This window comes from Miscanthus floridulus, chromosome 11 (genome assembly GCF_019320115.1).
Source record: "Miscanthus floridulus cultivar M001 chromosome 11, ASM1932011v1, whole genome shotgun sequence".
NCBI classification, from domain to species: domain Eukaryota; kingdom Viridiplantae; phylum Streptophyta; class Magnoliopsida; order Poales; family Poaceae; genus Miscanthus; species Miscanthus floridulus.
In genome coordinates, this window is record NC_089590.1 from 67,097,863 (window position 1) to 67,115,315 (window position 17,453).

Genomic DNA, 17,453 nt, shown 5'->3' on the forward strand with positions numbered 1-17,453 from the left:
CCAGGGCCTTTAATCCCAAATTCATAGCCCCGGTTGAGAAACCGAGACTAAAGTCAGTTCCCAACCGGAACTGCAACCCATTTCTCTACTGGACGTCAAGGAAGTACGTAGGATCGAGAAGCGGATAAGCTAGTGTACGTGCGGCTATCTCTAGAACGAGTACTATTCTTGATTGATCCAATTCATCTAGAGACCGTTTGTGTGCGCGCTCGGCTCGCTGTTCTTCTTCTCTTCCTCTAACGCGACGTCCAATACGTCAGAAAGTAAAATGTGCCTACATCCTACTGTGTCCCGGTTCGCCTTTTCCGCCACCCCGACCCGTGTGCATGCTGCATGCAGCATGAAGCAGCAGGTGCTGCCGGCCTCGCGTTCACGCTTTTACCTGTGTGGGCCGGATCACATCTCCTCCAACCTTTTTCTACGGATCGATCCCAACAAGGCAAGTACACAAGACAACAAGCCTGCAACGCTCTTGCTCCTTGCACCACGACCACCTCAGCCTATATATATCCAGCACCGAAAAAAAAAAGCGGATGGGGAAATCAGCGTGGCGAGGAGATCACATGAAAAGGTCGGACGACCCTACTTTATTTCTCCAGCAAACCCTTTCTGAGATCACCCATCACCTCGGCCAATAACGTCGTCATTATTCATAAGGATGAAAACGGTACAGAAATATCCCATACCGAACTGCATCGTCTTCTACATTTAATCTGATCGAATTCGTATTTTTGGATAAATTCGAATTTGGTTCAAAATTCGGAACACCAAATTCGAAATCGGAACGAAAACGGTTTTGACATTTTTTTCGACCATTTTCTACTTTTCTACTTTTAATTCGGAATATCCCGAATTCGAAATTCGGTTTAAACCAAATTTGGCCCACTACAAGTCCAACCTTAGAAAAATTATATCTTTTTCATACGATCTCGGATGAAGATGATTTTTATATAAAAATTGTAGCTCTCGACGAGATCTACAACTTTCTAGTTCTTAGTTTTTTCATTTGATGTCTTGAAGATGTTCAAAAAAATTAAACAAAGTCAACGATATATTAATCGCGTACAAGCGCTTGTTGCCTTAAAAAATCATATCTTCCTTATATCGTGTCGAATGGAGATACTTTTTAAGAAAGTTGTAGGACTTGTTAATTATTATGTACTTGTTAATTGTTATACACTTGGTCCTACGGGTCAATATTCCGTATTGATTTTTCGTATACCGACCGTGTTCGACATAATTCCGCTCGAATTAATTCGTTTTTGAAAATTTTGATATTCCGTAAGTTCGTGTTTGTTTTCGTGTCCGGCTTTACCGCTTTCGTTTTTGTTTTCGTATTCAAATGTAGAAGTAGAAAACGATTGAGAGGTTTTCCGACCGTTTTCGACCGTTTTCATCCCTAATTATTCAAGAAGCCAAGTAAACAGACAAGGGAAAGTATAGTGTGTGCATGCACGCCGGCATGGCGGCCGGTAGCTGGCCCAGGGCCAGTGCGTGGCGGCTCTTGCTCGCCGGCGCTTCGCTCCTGTGGCTGCTTGTTGATCTCCCGTGGGCCACGGCGGCGGTCCGCCGGAGCGACTTCCGGGCGTCTTTCCTCTTCGGCACCGCCACCTCCTCGTACCAGGTGATCCATCGACTCAATTTAGCTAGCTGCCTCTCCGCCTCTAATCATTTCATTTGTCTCCATCTCTGTTGCCGAGCGCATGCACACGCCCGCAGGCGGTTAGTTGGGCATTGGCCTCCGACTCCGATCCTGGGGTGTTCGCTGGTAAGGTTTTGTATGATTTCGGATGATTATTCTGTGAGAGACAATAAGTTCAAAAAAACTGAAAAAGCTGGAAGTAGTTCAGCCGAACAGGCAAGAAAAAACTTGCGGTTGGTTTTCACTGCTCGTTGTCTCTTCAGTTATTCAGATGAGAAATAAGTGCATAACATAGGAAGAATCGCATTCACATCGACCATATATACATACACATCGTTCTGTCTTCCTGTCACGAGAAAATGAGGCGGCTAACCTATTTGCAGGGCTGCGATGCTTGTTAATGCCCTATTGAGCTTCACCTGATTACAGGCCCAAGGACTTGCGTTGCCGCAGGATGTGCTTTGGTGCTTTTGGATGCCTTTCTTTAAATAAAGAAGAAACATTAGTCCAAACTAGTTACCTTATACACATATAATGTAGAATTTAACCGTATTTTAGGTTCATTCTTAATTGAAGTCAAAGACAGTAAACGAAAGACCATTTATTCAACATGAAGAGCTATAGCTGTATGACTGTCTTTTCACTTGTTTTTTTTAAGACATCACCGGAGGGGTGAGAGCCCCACCTGAATGGATTTTCCATTGATTCCGGCGAGCCGGTGGATGGAGGGTGCCAAGGCACCTACAGGGTCGAGGACCCGTAGTCATATTTAGATTACAAATGAGGAGGTAGGAGAGCTTAGTTCATTACAAACATTGCGCACCACTTGTCAACTATCCATCAATCTTCGACTTTTAGGCGGCAGCTCCAGAGGCGACATGCTTCCTTGGCAGTAGCAAGCAGGCGCCGAAGGCAAGGCTGTTGCTGACGGAAGACGACGTCGTGCCTATGGTTCCAAACTTGCCAGCAACAGAGGAGACTCATTGTAGAAAAGAGCTTTGATGGCACCTCAACCGGCCTGGGCAATTCCCAGAGCCTGTTGACAGGAGGGATAGGCAGGTCTCTCCATCCAAGGTGGTTCCAGAAAGATCTAGCGACCGTGCACTGGAAGATGAGATGGTCACATGTCTCAGCGGATTGGCCGCAGAGTTCGCAAATGTCGTCATCCAGGACATGCTTGTTGTGGAGGTTTGCTCGGCACTGAATTCTTTCATGGAGCAGCAACCAACCGAAGAACCGAACCCGGGGGGGAGCACGGCTTTTCCAGACGAAGTTGTCGATCATACTGACTTGTCCGGAGTGTGTCGAGACACGGTATATGCTGCCGGTGTCCAGCCTGTTCGCCGTGCAAGTAAACTTGCTGGAGTGTTCGTCTGGCTGTTGTTGTAGGTTGATGGAAGCGATGATAGCCTCGACCTCAGCCTTCTCGCTGCATGCCTGGGGAGAGAGTCGCGGCACCAGGATGGTCGCAAGGCCGCGAATGCATACTTCCCTGACTGAAACATTTGGCTGAGTGCAGTGACTGAGTAGGCAGGGAAATTTGAGTGCCAGCGTGGTGCCCTCTGTCCATGAATCCCACCAGAACGTCGTAGATGCACCATCTCCAATGACGACCTTGGTTATACATCTGTATGCTGGTAGTAGAGATTTCAGGCCATCCCAGTGGTTACCGTCATTGGCCCCCTCCAATGTTGATAGGTCTGTGTGTTGCCGTGCCCATGCTGCCCATGCTGACTCTTCTGGATGGTGTAGGCGGTGTAGCAGTTTAAGGAGGAGGCAGGCGTTCTGTGTAGCCAGATCGCGCACCCCCAATCCTCCTTCAACTTTTGGCTTCTGGGCAACCTCCCATCGTACTAGGCATTTGCTTCCTGAGGTCTTATCTGTTCCAACCCAGAGGAAGGCACGCCGTTTCTTGTCAATGGCCGCGATCACTCCCGGTGGGAGGGCCACAGCTTGCATCATATAGGTTGCAAGACCGTCAAGTGCCGAATTGATGAGGACAAGCCGCCCTTGGTGGTTCAGGAGGGCTGACTGCCACCCAGCAAGCTGACGGTCCACTTTGGAGATGAGCGGGGTGAAAGCGGCGAGATTCAACTTGACATTGGACAGAGGCAAACCTAGGTATACCTGTGGGAAGGACCCCTTTTGACACTGCAGGATACGCACAACGCGCTGAAGGCGGTTCTCAGGAACGTGCATGGGCACCAGAGTGCTTTTGGAGAAGTTGATCTTAAGTCCAGTGGCCAGTGCAAAGTCATCTAATGTTGTCTTTAGCCTCCTGACATCAGTCAGCTCTGCACGGACTAGCAGTAGCGTGTCGTCTGCATATTGTAAGACTGGGCATGGACCGTCAATGGAGGGGTGACGAATGCTCGAGTCTTGTTTGATCAGCTGCTGTAAGACATCAGCCACCAGAAGAAAGAGGTATGGGGACAGTGCATCACCTTGCCGCAGCCCCCTTCTGCACTTGATCCATCTTCCTGGACAGCCATTGATTAGGACCGAGGAATGAGAGGTGGTGAACAATTGGGTCATCCATTGAATCCACATTGGTGGGAACCCCCTGGCATGTAAAATTGCGAGCAAGCTGTCCCAACTAACAGAGTCAAAAGCCTTGGCGAAGTCTAATTTGAGTACCAAAGTGGGACACTTTTTGCGGTGGCAGTATTGGACGAGCTCTGTTGCATAAACAAAGTTCTCTGAAATTGATCTGCCTTTGATAAAACCGGTCTGGTCAATGTCAATCAACTGCTGAATGTGCCTTTGCAGCCTGGTGGTAAGAATCTTGGTGATAATCTTGACCGGGCAATTCTGGAGGGAGACTATGGGGGTATTAACCCCTATACCCTTACGGCTAGGCTTGGGCCAGCCCGGATCAGTGGGTTCGGTCCACCAAAAGACGACGCGCGGCTCGGCCAACCTGTTCGGAGTCCCGCGTAAGGAGTCAAGACAGATTTGGCGATCAAGCAAGATCCTGGTCGGTTAGAATAGAAATCCTTATCCGGCCACATATGGCAATTGTAACTGGCTAGGATTAGTTTCCAGATCTATAACCCTGCCCCCCGGACTATATAAGGCGGGCAGGGGACCCCTCTAAAAAACATCTCTCATTGACATACAGCAATACAAATCAGACGCAGGACGTAGGTATTACGCCTTCTTGGCGGCCGAACCTGGATAAAACCTCGTGTCTGTCTTGCGTCACTGTCTTGTTTGTGGCTTGCGCATCTGTCTACCGACAATCTACTACCTTGGGCATACCCCTAGGTAGACTGCTGACCATATTTTGTCGACAGTGGCGCGCCAGGTAGGGGGTGTGCGTACTGCTCTCCAAGCAAACAAGATGGTCATCATCTCCGGCTCCATGGCTACGCCGAACGGCCTCACGTTCACGGTTGGCCAGATCACCTGGACCACCGGCTCCAACGACTTCATCGCCATGACCCCGAAGGAGGCGTGGATTCAGTCTGCGTCGACCACTGCTTCACCTGCATCGGCTATGGCTCCGACCACGGCAGATACGGCTCCGACCACGGTGGATACGGCTCCGACCACGATGGATACGGCTCCGACCACGATGGATCTGGCTCTGACCACGGTACATCTGGCTCCGACCATGCCTACATCATCTTCAGCCACGCCGACAACTCGTCATCCGCTTCCCCGCTATAAAGGGAAGCAGATCGACAACACTGACCTGCTCGACTCCATCGATCGGGTCGGCACCAAACTCGCTGAAACCCTAGCTCTGGTAAGTACGATTCAAAGTCAACCTAATGAGCAGGTAACTGCTCCCCACAATAGATCTACCCGACCAGCTCGGACCAGTCGTCCTGCACGACTCGGTACAGATCTCGTGGTCACATCTACTCCTGAAGGGCGCTCCGCTCGTCGCCGGCCAGCCTTCGCGACGGGTCTCCGACTCTCTGAGTATGAAGCCTCGATGGAGAACCACCAGGTCCAGCCCTACGACCTGCGAAATGCTGCCTCCAGCTACACGTACAACCTACAACGCCGCTTGGATCTGTGTTTTATGCACCGACCTCGCCCGAAGCCACGCAACTTCGTCAACATGATCCGGGTTGAAGATTATCAAGAAGGATCCGTCCACACAGTCCAAGAGGGTGACTCCAGCTCCTCATCTGGCATCGCATCTAATGCATCAGTCCACACCGAGCTTCAGCATCACGAAGATGAAGGCGTCAAGTACGATCTGGATATCCCAAACCATGCCCCGGGGTTCTCACAATTCCCGTCTTTCCCACCAAGACGAGGGGATTTGATCCATGTTGTCAGTAATGACGAACCGCCAGCAGTTGGTGAAACAGAACAAGAAAGGACTGCACGCAAAGCACGTAATATTGACCGGTTTAATCGCTGACAAATCGAAGCTGAAGCAGACCAGGAGGCACGACGCATAAGGGTCCAGCCACGTGACCTCAACGATGCTTTCGACAGGGTGGGGGACAAACAGGTCTTCAGGACTCTAAGCGCCAACGTAGCCGTCGCCATGGCGACAATGCAACGGCTACCCAACACCCCGGAAACCCAAGCAGTTCGCGATGAAATACAAGCCTATCTAATGGCTGCTATGGCCCAGACCGCAGAGATTGTAAACCAAGCCCGGGCTCTATCCGTCTTAGTCGAGTCAAGCCACAGCCGCTAGCACCCAAGTCGCTCACAGCCACTCAACCAACGTGGCTCACACAACAACAACCCGTCAGACAACCGTCAAGGCGGAAACGGTGGCCATGATGGTGGCCAGGATAACAACCGTCGTCGGGACGACAACCACCGCGACGTCCGGGACGATAACCGCCGAGACAACCACGACAATCGCCGCGATAACCATGGTTGCAGGGCTAATCTAGATGGCAATCGAGATCGCCGTGATGGCAATAACGATCTCCGCCATTACCTCGGTGGACGCGATCTGCGCGCTCGCATCAACTAGAGAGCCAACAATCAAGCATCCCACGAAAGTTATCGCCGTATGGAATACGACACTGCCCATGGCCTGCCGGGTTTGAAGCAGTTTACTCCACACCTTCGCCAAGTCATATGGCCCAAGAATTTCAAGCTCGAGAAACTTCAGAAGTACGATAGCAAGGAAAACCCTGAATTATGGGTCATGCTCTACGAAACTGCGTGTAGATCAGCCATGGTTGATGAGCACGTCATGTCTAACTACTTCCCAGTCGCTGTTGGCCACGCAGGTCACCAATGGCTGGTCAGCTTGTCGGCGAACTACTTTGACTCTTGGCAGGAGCTCAAGCAAGCCTTCATCGACAACTTCATTGCTACTTGTGAACAACCAGGCAACAAATACGATCTGCAACGGATTCGAGATCGAAAAGATGAGCCACTGCGCGAGTACGTCCGGCGTTTCTCGGAGATGCGCATCAAGGTCCCATCAATCTCCGACAACGAGGCAATCGAGGCTTTCATCACTGGCCTCCGCTTCCAAGACGCCCTAAGGGACAAGCTCCTCCGCAAGAGACCTGAATCGGTCACAGCGCTCCTAGCCACCGCTAAGAAATATGCGGACGCCGACGATGCTAAAAAGATAATTATTGAAGAAGCAGCAAGGGTTCCACGCTCCGACCACCCCCCACACCACGACGACTACCGCAGCAACCGTGGTCAGAACGACAATTTTGACCGCCGCAACCAGCGCAACGACTCCTGCGACCACCGTGACCAACGTAATCAGCGGCGTAACCGCCGTGATGATTATAGGAGCAAGCGTGCTCGGGAAGACGACGGCGAGGTCAACACCGTTAAAAAGGGTGGCAGATGTCGTAACTATGAAGACGACTACGCCAAAGCATTGAAAGGGCCCTGCCAGCTCCATCCTAAGTCAAACCATACCATGGAGAATTACCGCGTTCTCAAGTCTATCTACACGCGTCAACAGGCTCCGGATACATCCGATAAGCCTAACGACATAGGGGAACAGCGCAACGAGGATAACGACGATGACGATGTAGACCCTCATCACAAGTACGTCAAGCCAACCGATCGCGTACACACCATCATCGGAGGCAAAGTGTCCATTGAGATCAAACGAGAACACAAGCTGCTCGCCCGCGCTTGCTTGAACGTGGCCAACACCGACAACCTCCTCACCGATCCGTGGCTCCCTCCGTGGTCTCACCACGAAATCCCCTTCAGCAGAAAGGACCAATGGGCCGCAATACCTGAGCTAGGGCATTTTCCCCTGGTCCTCGATCCCTGTATCAACAAGGTTCAGTTCAACAGAGTACTAATCGACGGCGGCAGCTCCATCGATATACTATTCAAGAACAGTCTGCCCGCCCTAAAGATAGCTCAGGCGGACCTCAAGCCATACGAGGAACAGTTCTAGGGTGTTCTCCCTGGACAGAGCTCTACACCTCTCGGGCAGATCACGCTACCTGTGCAGTTTGGGACCCCGGACCACTTCCGCACCGACTACGTCAACTTCGTGGTCGCTGACTTCGATGGCACCTACCATGCTATTCTTGGTCGACCGTCGCTCACCAAGTTCATGGCCATACCTCATTACAGGTATCTAGTGCTCAAGATGCCTACCGAGAAAGGAGTTCTAACCCTCCGAGGCAACGTGTACGCAGCTTATACCTGCGAAGACAATAGTTTCAAAATAGCAGAGGCTCACGACCTCTCTATTCGCATGGCTGAGACCATGCTCGACGCCAAGAAGACCTCGACCGACCACCTGGAGATCCCGGAGCTCGAGGCTTCACGCAAGAACATCAAGTCCAAGGAGCACAAGGTGATCCAGCTGGTTGACGGTGATCCCAGCAAAACGGTCCTTATCGGGGCCAACCTGGATCCCAAATAGGAAGACGCGCTCGTCAGGTTCTTGAGGAGCAACGTGGATGTGTTCGCATGGAAACCTGCTGACATGCCTGGTGTACCTTGGAACTTAATCGAGCACTCCTTGAATGTCAACAGCAAGGCCAAACCTATCAAGCAGAAGCTACGACGGTTCGCTCGTGACAAAAAGAAGGCGATTAGGGTAGAAGTTACACGGCTTTTGGTAGCCGGATTTATCAAAGAAGTGTATCATCCAGAGTGGTTAGCCAACCCGGTTCTTGTACGCAAAAAGAATAATGAATGGAGAATGTGTGTTGATTACACTAATCTCAACAAACACTGCCCTAAGGACCCCTTCGGCCTACCTCGCATAGACGAGGTCGTAGATTCAACCGCCGGTTGCGAGCTGCTTTCCTTTCTCGATTGCTACTCTGGTTATCACCAGATCGCTCTCAAAAAAGATGACCAGATCAAGACATCTTTTATCATGCCCTTCGGCGCCTATTGCTACACGACCATGTCGTTCGGGCTCAAGAACACCGAGGCTACCTACCAACGCGCTATACAAGCTTGCCTCAAAGACGAGATAAAAGACGACCTCGTCGAGGCTTATGTTGATGACATAGTTGTCAAAACCAAGGAAGCACATACCCTTGTTGACAACCTAGAACACACCTTTGTAGCCCTTAACACATTCCAGTGGAAGTTAAACCCAAAGAAGTGCATCTTTGGTGTTTCTTCTGGCATACTACTCGGCAACGTCGTCAGTCACGATGGCATACGCCCTAACCCAGAGAAAGTCAAAGCTGTCTTGGACATGAAGCCACCCAAAAAGGTGAAGGATGTTCAGAAGCTTACTGGATGCATGGCCGCCCTCAGCCGTTTCATATCAAGATTAGGCGAAAAATGATTACCATTCTTTAAACTACTCAAAGCATCCGAAAAGTTTGAGTGGTCGAAGGAAGCAGACGCTGCCTTCACACAGCTGAAACAATACCTTACGTCACCTCCGGTCCTCACTGCTCCAAGAGAAGATGAAACACTCCTGCTTTACAGTGCGGCTACTAATCGAGTGGTCTCCACGGCCATGGTGGTCGAGCGAGATGAGCCCGGCCACGTCTACAAGGTATAGCGACCAATCTATTTCATTAGTGAGATACTCAATGAGTCTAAGACTAGGTACCCATAGATTCAGAAGTTGATCTACGCCATACTGATAACATCCCGAAAGTTGAAACACTACTTCGACGGATATCATGTGGTGGTCATGATTGAGTACCCTCTGCGAGACATCATCAGCAACAAGGATGCGAATGGGTGCATCGTCAAATGGGCAATGGAGCTATGCCCCTTTTCCTTGGAGTTTGCAAGCCGCACTACAATCAAGTCTCAGGCACTCATCGATTTCATCGTCGAGTGGACAGACTTAAGCACGCCTGCCTCTCCCGGATCCGATGAGTATTGGACAATGTACTTCGACGGCTCTCTCAACATTGACGGTGCAGGAGCAGGAGTCCTTTTCGTGTCACCATCCAAGGAGCAGCTCCGGTACGTCCTCAGGATTTATTTCCCAGCATCTAATAATGCCGCCGAGTACGAAGCATGCCTACATGGTTTGCGCATTGCGGTTGAGCTTGGCGTTAAACGTCTCTACGTCTACGGAGACTCTGCTTTGGTCATCAACCAACTCAACAAGGACTGGGACACGACCAATGAAAAGATGGATGCATACTGTAAATCGATCAGAAAACTGGAAGGCAGGTTCTATGGCATCGAATACATACACGTGGTCCGGGGACAAAAATCGAGCAGCGGATGCGCTGTCAAAGTTAGGATCATCTCGAGCCAGAATCCCACATGGCGTATTCGTCCAAGACCCGCTCACATGGCGCTGGTCTGGAGTCTATAGTCTCTGCGACCACTATGGCTTTCCCACGAGCCATAGCATCGACCAGCGTGCTCTGTGCCAACTCCAGCTGCTGCTCCTCGGCTTGGTCTGGTCCCCTTGGCGCCGAAGTGTCCCCCTCAGCAGGGTTAGTGCTCGGAGCACTTGTACTTGGCTCGGCTCTCTTCTCGACCAGTTGCTTGGGGACTATTGTCTGGCCGCTCGTCTGCTGAGGTGCCGGTGGGTTCTCTTCCATAGGTTCCTCTACGGCTGGCTGCTGGGCAGTTTTTTCCGCCATTACTGCCGAAGTTGTGCCGTACCCGGCTAGCTGGTCGGGATATTCGGTGGACGCCGACCTAACGTATCAGAGAAAAGTTCAGAAGACAGTATTATTCAATACAAATTATAAGCTTACATCAAGGTTACAAATACTTATAGCTTGGAAGCACGGAATGACATGGCGAAGGAGCGTCTCTTCGACCGCGCCTGCTCCACGTGCTCGGCGGGTTCCACCGGGTCTTTTTCCACGACTATGACTGGCGCCGGGGTCTGGTGCTCGACCCTTTCTCTGCTTGTCCTCTGTGTTGCAGTGGTCGGTGATGCGATCCCTGCTGGCACAGAGGAGCCACCCTGCTCCGTCGGCTCCATTTGTCTTCTCCTCTTTCGGGGGACGAGTCGGAAGATGTCCGCATCCTCTGTTTCGTCGTCTGAAAGGGGGAAGATGGCCTGACGACGTTTGTTGGCCACCGGCCGCTTGGCAGCAGCCCTTGCCGTTGCCTCCTCTCCAACACTGAGTACGACCCAGTCAATGTCTTCAGCCCTGGCACTGGTCTGGACGGTTGGGCCGGCAACTTGTGGCCAATCCACGCCAGGGGGTGGAGACACAAACACTGCTGCCCTGTCACGACCATTACTCTAGGAAATATAAAGACGACAACACAGTCGGTTTTTTGTTACAACATAACTCTACAGGTACAAGGAAGCATCATTTACCTTTGGGGGCGGTCGGGCCAGCTTGAAGGCGTGCTCGATGTCGCTTAACCTGACATAATTGGGATCGGCTAGGTTGAATAGCTCCCTAATCCTGGCCTTGATTTCGGTCTTGTCAAGCGCCTCTTTTCTAGTCCTCGTTGGATCTGTGCTCCCCTAGTATTCGAAGCCAGGATGTACCCTATTCTGGTAGGGCTGGATCCTTCGGCTGATGAAGTTCCCAACCACGCTTGGACCGTCCAGCTTCCCCCACGGGATCATCCCGAGCAGTTCTGCGATCTGTTCCAAGTGCTCGGGCTTCTCCGACCAGCTGTTCTTCTTCTCCGAAATCAACCCCACGTCGCACAGGGTGGTCCTGTTCGGCTCTTCGCGGATGTAGAATCACTTCTTGTACCATTCGTCCAGTGAGGTGTTCCAGGGGCAGTGCAAGTACTGGGCCTTCATACCGTCATGAAGATTGAGGTATACGCCTCCGGCTATCTTCGAGCCGCCGCTCCCCTTCTTCCGCAAACAGAACAGATGGTGAAAGAGGTCGAAATGGGGCTGGAAGCCACCATAGGCTTCGCAAAGATGGATGAAGGTGGAGACAAGAAGAATCGAGTTAGGATGCAGATTGCAAATCCCAATCTCGTAATACAAGCAGAGCCCCTGAAGGAAAGGGTGCACTGGAACCCCAAAACCCCGCTTGAAGAAATCCTCGAAAACCACAATCTCACCTAGTTGTGGATCGGGGAAGCTTTCTCCTTCCGGCACACGCCATCCCGCGAGTGCCTTGTTGTGGAGCACTCCCATGGTGACGAGGTCTTCGATGGTCTGCTCATTGCTCCTTGACTTCCACCACTCCTTCGCCATGACTCCGCCTTTCTTCTGGGCGTCTCTCTTCACCATTAATCTGCCCTTGCTAAAGGGGTGGATGCGGTGGAGGGGGGATTGGTGATGATTTTCGGAGGAATAGGGTTCGGCAAGAGGAAGAAGAAGGTTGCGGCGGCGAATGACAATGGGGATCGGTAAAAAGTAACTTACCAGTTCTATACTATAAATAACCAAGAGCTCCGTCGTTTCATCCGCCCGAGATTCTTGGGAGACGTGCGCACGCGCCGCAGACGGTTGTTTTCACAACCTCAAGATCTACACCAATAAACGCGCCCCTTTGTTACCAGTGTACGTGCCTCATCGTTGGTAGTGTGAGAGGGCCCACACTGACGCACCTCCATACAGGTGCCAAGCGACTGTTTGCAAGAAAGAGCAAGAAGACAGAGTGACGTGCTATACCCGTCTGCTTTTTTGACCAGACGTGTCAGATTGGACTTGATAGAGTAAAGAGATAAATAAATACACCAAATAATAATACAAGCGGCGTTCGTTTTTTCACTGCATGTCTTGTGCTCAAGGATGGACCAGACCACTGCCATGATCGAAGAATGCCCTAACCACTACAATGCTCGGGGACTGCCCAGACCACTACCGTGCTCAGGGAATGCTCTGACCACTGCTGTGCTCGGGGACTGCTCTGACTACTAATGTGCTCGGGGACTGTCCCGACCACTGCTCGGAGATCGTTCTCCTCGGCTACATGTGATTTGTACTCACATACAGTTGAGAGACATTTATTTAGACCTTGCTACAAGGCTCATACTTCGCCTTCTAGCAAGCTCGGGGACTACATCGGTACGATGCACCTGCCGGTGCATCTCGTATCGCCTGCACGACGATTGGATTCTTAACTTTAGTAAAAATTCTTTTTTAGACCCTGGCACCACGTGCCTGCGTCACCTACCACCAGGCTCGGGGACTAAGTGGGCATACTTCACCTTGCGGTGAATGTGTTTATTTAATCGACCCCTATGCTTTGATAGATTTTAAGGATTACTATTGTGCTCGGGGACTGTCCCGACCAGTGCTCGAAGATCGTTTTCCTCGGCTACATGTGATTTGTACTCACATATAGTTGAGACATTTATTTAGACCTTGCTACAAGGCTCATACTTCGTCTTCCAGCAAGCTCGGGGACTATATCGGTACGATGCACCTGCCGGTGCATCTCGTATTGCCTGTATGGCAATTGGGTTCTCAACTTAACTGGGAATTTCTTTTTTAGACCCTGACACCACGTGCCTGCGTCACCTACTACCAGGCTCGGGGACTAAGTGGGCACACTTCACCTTGCGATGAATGTATTTGTTTTTCGACCCCTACGCCTCTGATGATTAAGGACGCAAGGCTTCAAGACGCACTTACATTTCTTTTCAAAAATACAAGTGGGCACACTTCTCAGGACGGAAATCTTTTTCTTTCTTCTTAAGAGCACCATACATTCTTCGGACAACCTACTTCTCCGGCGACAACGGTGGTCAGAGATGTCAAGGACTCAAGCCTTACTTGTCGGAGAAGGTTAAAATGGCGTGTCGCAGCATAATACATGGTGCTCGGGGACTAGCTGTGGGGGTATTAACCCCTATACCCTTACGGCTAGGCTTGGGCCGGCCCGGATCAGTGGGTTCGGTCCACCAAAAGACGACGCGCGGCCCAGCCAACCTGTTCGGAGTCCCGCGTAAGGAGTCAAGATAGATTTGGCGATCAAGCAAGATCCTGATCGGTTAGAATAGAAATCCTTATCCAGCCACATATGGCAATTGTAACTGGCTAGGATTAGTTTCCAGATCTGTAACCCTGCCCCCCGGACTATATAAGGCGGGTAGGGGACCCCTCTAAAAAACATCTCTCATTGACATACAGCAATACAAATCAGACGCAGGACGTAGGTATTACGCCTTCTTGGCGGCCGAACCTGGATAAAACCTCGTGTCTGTCTTGCGTCACCGTCTTGTTTGTGGCTTGCGCATCTGTCTGCCGACAATCTACTACCTTGGACATACCCCTAGGTAGACTACCGACCATATTTTGTCGACAGAGACCGGCCTAAAATCTTTTGGAGCTATGGCCCCTTGACATTTGGGCAGCAGAACAATGTATGCCCGATTGATGCAGTCTAGATCCACCGTGCCGTTGTAAAAGCTTAAGAGGAAGCTGAGGATGTCGTCTTTGATGGCAGTCCAAGCAGTCACATACCAGGCTGGGCCGAATCCATCGGGTCCAGGGGCGCTGTTGATGTTCATTGATTTAACTGCATTGAGAGCTTCACCTTCAGAGAAAGGAGCCACCAGGTCGGCCAGAGCAGCAGCATGCGTCACAGGGTAGAGTGTTGCCACATCAAAATTCCATCTCGTGTCATCAGCCACACCAAGGATGCTGGTGTAGTAATTGGTCATGGCCTCAGACTTCGCCGCATGATTGACCAGAACTGTGCCATCCACAGTTATTGCCGCAATCCGGTTCATTCTTTAGCGGCAAGATGCACGAGCGTGGAAGAATTTGGTGTTGGCGTCACCTTCCTTGAGGCTTTTCATTTTTCCCTGCTGCTTCCAGTAAGCCACTTTCTGGCTGAGGAATAGCTACAACCGGTTTGAGCACTGGTCCCTGAGACAATGTTCACCTAGAGAGAGTGATCTGAATTCTTCCAAGTAGTCAAATAAGCAAATGAGGAAGTAGCAATTATGGTATATGAATGGGGGGAGCGATGCTTACGCAGCCAAACCTTTGATGCTAGCCGAGCTGCCTTGACCTGTGCAACCATGACACGAGCAGCATCCCCAGTGCGAGAGACAGACTGCCAAGAAGGGAGAACAGAGTGTAGGAAGGAGGGGTCCAGGAGCCAAGACCTCTCCAGTCTAAAAATGTTGGGCTTAGGAATATTAGTTTGGATGGAGGCAAGGATTGGAGTATGATCAGAGGTTGGACGGTGGCCGGAGGTGAGAGTGGAGCTAGGAAAGACGTTTCCGAACTCTGTGGTAAAGAAAGCACGATCCAGTCTAGCGAGTGTTGGCTCAGCCCTTTTGTTTGTCTAGGTGAACAGTCGGTCTAAGAGCGACAGCTCGATCAGCTGCAGGTCATCAATCATTTGGTTGAACCTGGAGGCTAAGCTAGAGTTAAATGAAGTCGTATTCTTATCCGATGGTGCCCGAGTGAGGTTGAAATCCCCAATAATTATCCAGGGGTCGTTAATGGTGCTGGCAACGTTGCTCAAGTCGCTAAGGAACTGATCGGTGAAAGCATGGTCTGCAGGGCCATACACGTTAGTCAGGGCAAGGCGAAGGTCAAAAGTGGTTGACTGTAGGACCACAGTTATAGTGTACGCCGAGAAGTCATGGTGAACCCGGGTGAAGAGGCTGGAGCACCAGGCAGTAACCAGCCCACCACGAGTATCATTGGCCGGTTTAGCACGGAAGGCATCGAGGTTGGGGGGCATGAACGAGCGAAAGCAGAAACTGTCTACGACGTTAAGCTTGGTTTCCTGGAGGCAGACAAGCTGTGGGTGGTTCTTGTCGATGTTGTCTTTGACAACCACGCGTTTGTCAGACTGGCCGAGGCCACGCACATTCTAGGAGAGCACCACAAAGTTGCGATACGAACGATTCATGGATTCAGACTGAAACAACCAATGCCCGCTGAAGGCAGCAACGAGTTCCTGAGAGACAAAATAGACGGCGAGAGGACATTGCACGAACGAACAGAAACTAACACATCAAGGTTCAAAGGCCTAAGAAAAAAGGACGGCGACGGAGAACCGCGATGACCGGTAAAGGCAGTGGCAATGCCAACCAGCTGAGCCGCAGGCGCAGCGTCGATCATGGGTAGCGACCGGTGGCCGCCGCCACCGCAACAGCACGCCTGCTGGGGCCGTCAAGACACGCGGCCTTGGCCAGATAGGAGAGGTCGAGCGCCATCAGAGGATTCTTCTTCTTGAGGATGCGGCAGGCAGAGACCTGCACCTTGAGCTCAGAAGAGCAGAGTACAAGGTTCTCCCGAAGAGCCTTCCTGTTGACCGCCTTTGTGGTCATGTCGATGAAGGAGCCAGACTCCCGAGCAGCAAGCCTGGAGCTAGCACGCTGAGGTTGGCGCCCAGCAGGAGCACGACCGCGGCGAGGCTGCGGCAGGCGATCAGGAGCAACCGGTAGGCCCGAGGAGGCTTCAGGGGCACCAGAAGGACCCGGGCGCCCGACCGGGCGACGACAGCGGCGCGGCTGGAGGTGCTGGACCGCCGGGGACGGCGGCGGCGCGGGCGTAGTGTTGTCGACGTCGTGCCAGGGGAGAGCGAGGAGCAGATAGGAGCAGAGAGCCATGGAGGGCACCGGGTCCCACGGCTCCAGCACCGTCGACGGGAGGATGACCGGGAGGCGCGGCAGCGGTGCAAGCGGGAAAGGGCGCACCAGGCCGTAGAAGAACGAGTCGAAGCTCGGGAAGCCAGGGATGAGCCGCAGGTTGCCGAAGGGGCGGGGCAGGTCCCGGGCAGGGGGACGCACAGGGCCGAACCACGGGAGAGGGGTGTCCGGCGCACTCGCGGGCTCGCGGGGAGGCGGTGCCGTGGGTGGTAACAGGGGTGCTGGTGGGTTGGCGCTAGAGGAGGCTACACGGTTGATGGGGTGAACGGTGGGGGACTGGAGGACCGAGGAGGAGGGAGGCGGCGACGCGGGGCGAGAGGGAACATACAGGACGACAGGGACATGCCTCGCCACCCCGTGCGAAGCAGGAAGCGGCGACCCGGGGTTGCGCGGGGAGCGTTTGACCGCCCAACGCAGGCGCGCCGAGCGCGGAGTTCTGCAGTTGCGAACCATGTGGCCGTAACCACCACAGCGCCGACACCGGACAGGGTCACGGTAGTCCTTGACGTGATGGTCGACGGCGAGGCAGCGGTAACAAGCGTTGGGGCTAGCACGGAAGCGTCTAGGCGCTGTGATGGGAGTAGGTTGAGGCGGCTTTAACACCGCCTGGAGGAAGGAGGCCGGCTGGACGGGCCTCGGTGCGCCGCACAGTGCAAGGTTGTTGGCACGGTAAATGCAGGGGTCGCCATTGTCAGCCGCGCCGCCTGACGTGGCGTGCATCGGGAGAGGGAGCAAAGGGGGGGAGAGAAGGGGAGCCGGGCGTGCACAGCTTAAGCAGGTAAGGGCGCCGCGACGACTCGTTTTGGGCTGCCCTGGCATGAATGCTCTGTCCCCCAGACTTAGCCAGCGAAGCAACCGGATGTGAGAGGGTTACAGTGGGGGACCGTTGGGGCGCATT

The 17,453-nt window shown here is 52.3% G+C and overlaps 1 pseudogene; it reads left to right on the top strand.

The window, feature by feature from the left end:
- Window positions 1–17,453, top strand: part of LOC136491085 (beta-glucosidase 18-like) — a 34,126-nt pseudogene that overhangs the window by 9,038 nt on the left and 7,635 nt on the right.